This window comes from Carlito syrichta, unplaced genomic scaffold, assembly GCF_000164805.1.
Source record: "Carlito syrichta isolate Samal-C Ts95f unplaced genomic scaffold, Tarsius_syrichta-2.0.1 Scaffold146042, whole genome shotgun sequence".
Lineage (NCBI taxonomy): Eukaryota > Metazoa > Chordata > Mammalia > Primates > Tarsiidae > Carlito > Carlito syrichta.
This window is the reverse complement of record NW_007090138.1, coordinates 518,203-528,601: the sequence shown is the minus strand read 5'-3', so window position 1 is coordinate 528,601 and position 10,399 is coordinate 518,203. Positions and strand designations below refer to the sequence as shown.

Sequence of the window (10,399 nt, the reverse complement as noted above, 5' to 3'; positions counted from 1 at the left end):
GGAGGGGAGGGAGATGATGGGAGAAGGGAGAGGAGGGGAGGAGAGGGGAGGGGAGGAGAATCTGGGGGCATCACAGCCTTTAGAAGTCTGGGGATGAACAACCAGCAAAGATTGCAGTAAAATCGCTGCCAGAAAGTAGGAGGAAAACCAGGGGCCGGTGGTGTCCTGGAGGCTGGTGGAGAAGCTCTTCCCCGGAGACAGTGATCAACTGGGGCAAACCCTGCTGTTAGGTCAGTGGGGGGAGGACTGAGAGCTGACCATTGTGCTAAGCTGTGTGGGAGTCACTGGTGAACTTGTCAGGGTGGTTTTGGGGGGTTGGTGGGACAAACGTCTGATCAGAGTAAATTCAAGAATCCATCGCAAGGGAGAAACTGCCATCCTGTCCTTAAGCACCTCCCTGAGTGCACACAGTTCTGTTGTGTTCTCAGGATGACTTAAGGACTGGACGCAATTTATTTTAATTCCTTTAAAATCTGTAATCAACTTTTGGCATAGGTAACTGTTTGGTAACTAGATATTTGATAAATGGGGACATGTTACACCCTCCCTGAACTGGGTAACAGGACACTGCAGATTATGTAATCCTTTATTTTAATACTAACAAAGCTATCATTTAGTGAATGCCTGTGCACTGGTGGCTTCTCCAGAGAAGAGTTACTCAGCAGAAATGATCTCTCTTCATTTTTTTTCACATTGTTTTGGAAATGAAAATTTGAAAATGAAGCCAGGTATGTGGCTCATGCCTATGATTCCAGCACTTTGGGAGACTGAGGTGGGAGAATTGCTTGAGGCCAGGAGTTCAAGACCAACCTGGGCAACATAGTGAGATCTTGTTTCTATAAAAAGTCAAAAAAATAGCCGAGTGTGGTGGTACATGCCTATAGTGCCAGCTACTCGGGAGACTGAGATGGAAGGATCACATAAGCCTAGGAGGTCAAAGCCGCAGTGAACTGTGATTGTGCCACTGCATTCTGGCCTGGGCAACTGAGTGAGACTCTGATGCAACAAACAATTGGACATGAGAGTTAGTAGCTCTCTTCCTGAGTACTATGTTGTTCTGTAACTTACTCATTTAGATAGGAAAGGTTTGCTACAGACATCCAAAACCTTGGGAGACTCTCTTAGTACTAGTAATTTACCTTTAATATCTTGTAAGATTTATCTGAACCGTTCAGAATGTCATGAAATCATATGTAAATAATGCCTGTAACAGTCTATGGATAGAAGGCATTTGCCAGAAGAAAAATTGGTGCAACTAGAGAAAAACCAATCAATCTTTAAGTATAATTCACCAAATATTTATTGAGCACCTATCATTTGTAATGTTCTCTTCTAAGTGTAGTGAACATGACAAAGGCCCTGTTTCTTTGGCCCCTCATTTGAATGGAATAAGACAGGTCAACAGGCATTTAAGCTAAGGGCATCGGAGAAATACAGAGCCGGGGTGTCTAATTCAGATTTTGAATGGGCTCTACAAGGGAAGGCTGCCTGGAGGAAGAGACATTTAAATAGAGACCTATAGGATGAGCAGAAGGTAGCCAGGCCTAGAGTAGGGGAAAGAATGTCCTTGGCATATGAGAGCGGAGGCAGGAGTTTGGGCTGACAGGGGACAGGAGAGAAAGAGGAGTCAGTGATGAGTGGAGAGGGAAAGGAAGAGAGGCTGGGGCTGGCAGGGAGGCTGAGGAGCCCAGGCTGCACAAGTGTGGACGGGAGCATTTGTCTCCTGGAGGTCACACCTGAGCTGTGCGTGTTCTGTGTGTTATCTCCTGAGATTTGCTGCCTGGTGCTGGTTAATGATTAGTACGTGTTTCTAGTTCAGTGTCTCATGTAGTCTTTATATGTTTAGAGAAATAATTTTTATGTCGACATACAGTCTTCGTGTGTTCCAAAAATGCTGAGAGGCAAGAGATGGCGTGGCATTTTGACATCCGCTAGTGACAGAAAGAACGAGCTTGTGCTAGATCTGCTGTGAGGCGGACGGAGGCAGATGAGGCTGGAGAGTGGTGCGTGGGGCTGGATCACCATGGCCCTCTTCACACCTCTAAGCTGGCAGAAGCTGAGGAGTGAGGGATCTTCCAGTGGCTTCCTTTGTGGAGGAAATATGTGTGTGTATATCTACTATGTGCACACACATAATAGATATATAATAGGCCGGGCGCCGTGGCCCAAGCCTGTAATCCCAGCACTTTGAGAGGCCGAGGTGAGAGGATTGCCTGAGCCTACAGGTTTGAGAACAACCTGGGCAACTTGGCGAGACCTTGTCTCTACAATAAATCAAAGAATTAGCTGGGCGTGGTAGCGTGTGCCTGTAGTTCCAGCTACTTGGAAGGCTGAGGTTGGAAGGATGGCTGGAGCCCAGCAGGTCGATGCTGGGGTGACCATGAGTGTGCCACTGCACTCCAGCCTGGGCAATGGAGTGAGACTCCAACTCAAAAAAAAAAAGATACATAATATACATTATATATATTATACATATATGTGTATTGGCACACACATACATATACTATGCACATATATTATGTACATATATACATATATAATGTATATGCACATATGTATATACTCACATATATACATAATGTGTGTATATGCACATACATCATACTTCTATACAATATATACATATATTATGTACATACACAAAGCATGCACATATATACATATAATACATTTACACATATGTATACTCACATACTCATGTACATGTAAATATACATGTATGTACATTAAGTTTTAAAGGCTTCTGCATGTTATTTCTTGATTCAGAACTCTCTCAGGCAGGTGCTGACCTCTCTTTCATGGGACATAATGCTGTTCTGGGTTTTATACCCAGAATGGACCAGTCATCCAACTGTAGGGGAAGCCCATGAAGCTCAGGGGGAAATGTCACTTACGAGGTGCTGTGCAGAAAGGAACTTGACCTAGTGGGTGTTTATTTCCATTGATCTGTGAAACACACAACTGATCTGACTCTAAGGAAACATAAACATTCTTCATTTAAAAAAAGAAGGAACCACTAAAACATTGACTTAAGCTTAAAAGAAGAGAGCTGGGCATTTAGTATGCTAATGATATGACCAGTGATACAAAAAATAAAAAAGATAGACCTTTGGGCTGACAGGGGATGGGGAGGTGGGGGGAGGAGAGAAAGGGGAGCCAGCAATGAATGGAGGGGAGCAGAGGCTGGGGCTGGGCGGGGGAGGCTGAGGAGCCCAGACTCTCCATGTTTGGAGGGGAGGCGTGTTCCCTGAAGTCATACCTTGAGCTGTGGGTGTTTTGTGTGTTATCATCTGTGAGCTGCTGCCTCTTGCTGATTAATGATTAATAATCGCTTTGCGCTCAGTATATAATGGAGTCTTTGTATGTTCAGAGACTTCACTCTGGTGGGGTCAGCCAAAGCATACCAATTGCTGGGATTTATTCTCTAGAAGTGGTCAGAAATATCATTTAAAGGTTACCTCCCCCTACCCCTTTCCCCAGCCCTGGAGAGAAGGGTATATACAAGATAGACAGCAGAGTTCAGTATTTCCAATGCAGCACTGTCCTCGCTGCCAATGCCATTCGGTCATTTATACTCAGTATTTATCCCCATTTACCTATGTACAGTAGAGTGACCTGGTATCTAAATCCCAACAAGACATGCTAGAAACGTTTCGGACCCAGGCCCAGATGAGTCAGATACCTGCTCGACCAGCTCCAGAGGCAGCCATGTGGGTATTCATTTCTGAGTTCCTGAACTCTGTAAGAACCTACAGGTTATACTGAAAACTAAGGGGCCCTGAGATTAAGGCCGAAGGAAGAAACAGAACCCACGAGCCCCACCCTGCAGGGTGTGGCTGCTCTCTCTCCCTTGGTCGTGTTCTCTACATTGTTGTGGTGTTTGACTTTGTCACATCATTCCCAGGGTTAATCATATACTCAGCTCTGGGAATGCTTCCATTTTCCACAATCCAAAGTTATAATTCAGGAAAATGTAGTTTTAAAATAATTTAACGAGATAAATTTGTAGTTTTCATCTGGGCTCGGTGGCTCAGCCTGTAATCCTTTGGGAGGCTGAGGTGAGTGGATTGCCTGAGCCCTCAGGTTCGAGACCTGCCTGGGCAGGCGAGACCTCATCTCTACAATAAATCAAAAAATTAGCCGGGTGTGGTAGCGTGCACCTGTAATTCCGGCTACTCGGAAGGCTGAGGCGGAAAGATTGCCGGAGCCCAGCAGGTCGAGACTGCGGTGGCCGCCCAGTCTGGGCGACAGAGTGAGACTCCAACTCAAAAAAAAAAAAAAAAATTTGTAGTTTTTATCATTGCCTTAAAAAATACAAAAGCCCCAATTTTTCTGCTCCTGTCCGCTACCCCTCATGATTCCTTCCTTCCCTTCCTTCCATTCTTCCTTCTTTCTTTCAAACAATTATTTTATTGCTTGAGAACATAGACAACTTTATGCAACCAGGGCAGAGGCTGTGGGTGACTCGTATTTCCAACTGAGAGGGAGGACTCGCTTGGGTATAGTATGGAACCTATTGGTGAATTTGGCTCTCTATCAGAATCAGGTGGAATTGAGGATTCTTATCCTTTCTGTTTCTCTCAAGATGCTTTTGAACAACAACTGCTTTCATAATTAAATGGTGGAGATTCTCGGGAAGATCAGGAGCAAGTCCTTTGGTCTGAAGGATTCTTAAGATTTTGTTTCCTGTCACAATACGTACTTGCTGTATTCCCAACACTTTGGGAGGCGGAGGCAAGAGGATTGCCTGAGCCCAGGGGTTCAAGACCAGCCTGGGCAACTTGGAGAGACCTTGTCTCTACAATAAATAAAAAAATTAGCTGGGCGTGGTGGTGTGCGCCTGTAGTTCCAGCTACTTGGAAGGCTGAGATGGAAGGATCGCCTAAGCCCAGCAGATCGAGGCTGTGGTGGCTGTGAGCATGCCACTACACTCCAGCCTGGGTGACAGAGTGATACTCTGATTCAAAACAACAACAACAACAAAAAATCCAACAGAAAAAGTACTTGTATCACACTGTGGGAGTCCCTCAGGATCATGCCCATCTGTGAAGGAGTCAGGCCCTTCCTGGTCAGTTTGTAAATCGGCTTTTGCACATTGTCAGCTGTCAATTTCAGCCCAGTGGGGACGCTGAGGTGGTGATGAGGCAGTGCCCACTGGGACAGACCCTTCCCAGGAGCGTGCATGTGACCCCTGAGGTGGTGGTCAGGCAGCAGAAAACCCCCTCATGATTTCTGAATGTATGATCTCTTGGGGGAGCTGGATAGCTATTATTTTAACTTTCAACATTTTTATCTGTATATTTTAATGATTTGAAATTCTGTTTTGTAACCTTTTTTTGGTATCAGTGGGCTTGTTTCCATATCCTGAGAATGTTTTTGTTTTTCCTCTTTTATTTTTCGAAAAGATCCATCTCTAGAATGGATATTGCAAAAATATTTAAGGTAGCACACATATTGGTATCATTGTAACATTTTCAGATTTTAAAATTAACTCGAGAGAATATGTAATGTTCTAGTCATGCTGTTGGAATTTCATCTCCTATAATCGTACTTTAGTGAATCAAGGAGAAAAGAAGCATTTTCTAAAAATAACTAATAGCAAAGAAATAAAAAGCACAAGTGCCCATAAGCAACCCTAGGAATTCAGGAAGAAATCTAAGAAAACTTGCCTTATTAAGTACATCTGGGATACACTTCCTGGAAGTAATAAATGAGGTGGAACCAAATCCATCTTTTATAATGACTTAATTATCATCAAAAGATCTCAAACCAATTTTGTGTGTGAAGGTAGGTAATTATCATCTTTGGTGGTAACTATATAACTATAATGTTATAATAAAACTTTATAAGACTACTGTATTTTTCTTATAAAAGCAGGTTGCATAGTATAGATCCTGTTGTTGTCATTGCTGATTTCGTTTGCTGTTTACAGATTCAAAGTTATAGTGAAAGAGACATATTGCTGCCAGGAGATGTAAGGAATAGATTGTTTGGTTTGTTGGAATGGGCTTTTAAAAATCATGGCTCTTGGCCGGGTGTGGTGGCTCATGCCTGTCATCCCAGCACTTTGGGAGGTTGAGGCAGGAGGATTGCTTGAGCCCAGGAGTTTCAGACCAGCTTGGACAACATAGGTCTCGTCTTTACATGGAAGAATTGCCTAGCTCAGGTGGTCAAGGCTGCAGTGAGCTGTGGTCGTGTCACTGCTCTCCAGCCTGGGCAACAAGAGTGAGACTCCGACTCCAAAAAAAAAAAAAAAAAAAAGAGAAGAGAAGCCAAGTATATGTCTTAATCTTCACGCGGTGGAGAGGTAATGGGAGATGATTTCTTACATTTCTTTCCTGGTCATTCCCCTGGTGTATAGTTCTGAGACTTGACAGCTGCTGAGAGTGAGATGTAGAGTCCAGTCATTAAACACTAGAGGGGAGGCAGCCATAAGGGCAGGCCCTTCAAGGCCATGTCTCTTGGTTTATCATAGAGAATGTTTGAGACTTACTATGTTTCCTGCTTTATGGAGGCTTTTGATAACCAGTGGGTGTGACAGTAATGCATGGGTGTGTCCACATGTAGTGTGTACACCACTGAGTAATCATCCCAGCAGCACAGCCCCACATGGAAGGGCTCTGTCTCGCCAAGCCCAATTAAGGAAACCAGCCCAGTTCTTCTTGGGAGCCAAGACGTTATTTCATAAGATCTGCTCCTATGAGCACTGTGGGAATAGCTATCGGAATGGTGATGACCTCTGCTGCTTAGTCACCAGAGTCGCTTCCCTTAATTTCCAAATTACAGAAAGTCGCCAACTTCTCAGAGGGCTTGTAGGTTGCTTGTAGAGAGGAGAGAAAGAATAACAGGTGTCAAAGAGGCACCTGTGCAGGTGGGCACCCGCAGTGATGTGACACCCTGCTGTCAGTGTCAGGAGCGGATCCAGACTTGGGATGAGCCGGACTCAGACCTGATGAATTTTGGTAGGTGTGTGGTGTTAAAAAGCCTAAACGTTGACTTGATTTACCTTTTTATAGATGAAGAAGACTTTTTGTAAGGCATCTTTGAGCTGAGAATTAAAAAAAAAAGTTTTTATATTTTAAGCAGTGTGCGCCTGTTTCCGGAACAGGACTTTTTTGTTAAGTGGTTAATGCAGAAAAGCTCCGTTAAAACTGGAAAAATCTGTATGAGCCAAAGAAGGCCCTTCCCAACCCTTGAGAAAGTGGCATGTAATTTCTCCCAGATCAGTTTCCAACTTAATATTTGTCTAATATTTTTGTGTTAAGTAGTATTTTAAAAAAGACATTTGTAAGGTATCTTTACCAACCCCCTTCTCTCCAAATGTTACAGCTTTCGAATCTGTGTAGGGAGATACGATTCCTAATTAATGGATTCATATACGGCATATTTTAGATCCTGTCAGTATTCAAACTTGTACGTTGAATTTAAAAGTTGAAAAAGTCCACCAAAAAAACTCCATCAAGAGAAGTTAAAATCGAAGCTAATTGGCAGCCCTGCTTTCAGGGGAATTGGCAGACTTGCTGTCTGAGAATGCAGGAGTGAAGAATCCAGCTAGAAACCTCCTCGCCAAAGGCCCGAAACAGTCGGGCCAACAGCAGCCCCAGGCCTGTCTGACTAATTCACTGCCTGCTCACAAGCCTAAGACAAGTTGGCTGCTAGTGTCTCTGTGCCAGTGAAACTTGTAAAGAGGCCTTGGCTCAGCTGAGAGGATGGTAGTTGGTTTTTATTTTCAAGTATTTGTCCTTTTAACTTGAGGGGAGCGTGTTGGGGGAAATTAGATTGAGGTTTGAGATGAGAGAGAGATAAGGAGGAGCCTTAGAGTGAAGAAATACGAGGAATTAGGCGATGCTAAGATACGAATCCTGTGCAGGTCTGTGCCCTGGATGATGACAGCCTGTGTGCTAGGTATTTTGGGCTATTTCTTGATTTCTACTGGGTGTGTGATAAGATAGGGATTTTTTTTTTTTTTTTACTCCCTGGGTCTGTGGTTCTAGCACTGTGATTTCCATGTTGTTTTTTCTCCCCATCACTGACTATAATTTTGAGGGTTGATGATGACCTTAAATCATCCAGTCCAAATACATTTTCTCTTGTGTGAATAAATCACTGCATTTTATACTTAACAGCATTGTAGCCCAGAGACTTAAACGTGGCTAACATGTCATGGTAGGACACAGGATAGAACTGGGTTCCCTGGACTCCCAGGTCAGAATGTTTCTGATTATACTATTTCCCCATCTTTGTCCCAACTGGCTCCCCTCTGCAACGGCCCCTAAAACTCAGGGCTTTATAGCTCTCACCCCCTAGCAATAGCATGGCACATTGGAGCCTTTTTCCTGTGCTGTGATGCGGTTCTAATTGATAAGCTTATGAGTCATCTGCATGCTGTGCTTGACTCAGTGTCAGGTTTTGGGGATAAGTAGTGTGTAGCATTCAGTCTAGCAGGGAAGAGAGATGTTAGCACTCATTACACAGTATGATCTGATGCCTTCAGTGGTATCTATATATACAGGTGTAGGAGCTGTTCAGAGGAACACACATGAAGTATATATGTATGTGTGTGAGAGAGAGGGGGAGAGAGAGAGAGAGAGAGAGAGAGAGAGAGAGAGAGAGAAAGACAGTTTGAAGTTTTTTTTTTGTTTGTTTCTTCTTCTTTTTTGTCAGGGTCTCACTCTGTTCTCTGATGCCCAGGATGGTGGATAAGAACATGATCACAGCTCACCACAGCCTCGACCTTCTGGGCTCAGGTGATCCTTCCTTCTCAGTTTCCTGAATAGCTCGGACTACAGGCGTGTACCACTACACCCAGCTAATTTTTTGATTTTTTTGGTAGAGACGAGTTCTCACTATGTTGCTCAGGCTGGTCTCAAACTCCTGGACTCAAACGATCCTCCTGCCTCAGCCTCCCAAAGTGCTGAGGTTATAGGCATGGGCCACGGCACTCAACTTGAAGATGGTTTTAAAGATGTAGGGGAGTTTGCCAGCAAGGTGAGGGGTGATAGTGGGGACTTCTAGGTGAAGAGATTTGGAAAAGGAACAAGACTCAGTCTATTGGTAGTGTTGGAGGGTGAAGCTCGTGTTGGCATACTGGCAAGTTGCAGAAGTCACTAGGTTGTACACACATTGCCCGTCTTCTCCAGCCTGTTCAGAATGGGAACAGGTTGTCGAGAACGCATCAGTGATCCTTTGCTTTCTTTCAGGTTAATGAACGTTAAATGTCTGAATATGATGGCTGGTGTGAGTAGTTAGAAGTTATGACTAATGTGGACCCTCGGGTTCCTGGAGGCTCGGTGGCTTAGCTATGATCAGTGGGGGAAAAGGCTTTGTTTAGACTCAGAAATAGAAAGGCAGCAGCAGCCCCTGTCTGGAGCCTTCTTGCCCTTTGTCCAAAATGCCTTTGGGGAGCTGGGCATGGTGGCTCACGCCTGCAATCCCAGCACTTTGGGAAATGGAGGTGAGAGTATTACCTGAGCCCATGGGCTCGATACCAGCCTGGGCAACTTGGCGAAACCTTGTCTCTACAATAAATAAAAAAATTAGCCAGGCTGGTGGTGTGTGCCTGTAGTTCCAGCTACTTGGAAGGCTGAGACAGAAGGATCGCCTGAGCCCAGGAGGTCGAGGCTTCAGTGGCTGGGAGCGTGCCACTGCACTCCAGCCTGGAGGACAGAGTGAGACTCTGACTCAAAAAAAAAAAAAAAAAAATGCCATTGGGGTGAAGGTGTGGATGCAGCTTTGTATGTTCAGCTTCTGGAACCAGACAGAACTGCCTTTCAGCTTTCATGGCCTTGGAGGAAGCAGATAATGAATGATAGGAAACAGCTGCTTCTAACGTGGCAGGCAGAAACGCATCCTCATGGAGCAATTTGGTCATCGCAAGAATATTAATGGAAAATCTTCTCTGATTAAACATTTGGGAACTGTGGAATGCGATTTGTTTTCATATACTTACCCCTCCCCCCATTGTTTTTCTGTTGCCTGCAGATTTTATTTTTATGGGTCAAGTCATATAGAAATACTTTCTTATAAAAAATTTGAAGAGCAAAACTCTGGGTAGGTTGGAAAAGGTGGACCTCTCTCTACTAAACCCTTCTCCTTTTCGAGAGTTGAGTGTTTCTTCTTTCCAGAACCCTTCTTAGACATTTGCTTCCATGTTTACCCTTACTTTTACACAATAATTTTCTTTTCTATAAATGAGTTTATGCTCAGTTTGAATCTGATCCATAGTTTCTTTTTACACTTGACACTGTCTTAAAGATTTCTTTGCATCACTATATTTAGATAACCCTCAAATTTTAGAAGTCATGTTTATGCAATGAAATGTAATTAACCAGTAATTTAAGAATGGTGGTATGAAAATCTAGGTGCCTTTCAGGAACGGGAAGTTGTCCTGGCCCACCCA

General features: G+C 44.0%; 1 protein-coding gene across 1 annotated transcript in view; it reads left to right on the top strand.

Moving 5' to 3' along the window:
- The window catches only part of LOC103251815 (connector enhancer of kinase suppressor of ras 3), a 352,217-nt gene that overhangs the window by 20,807 nt on the left and 321,011 nt on the right, over nucleotides 1-10,399 (top strand). The gene's annotated exons all lie outside the window — the stretch shown is intronic.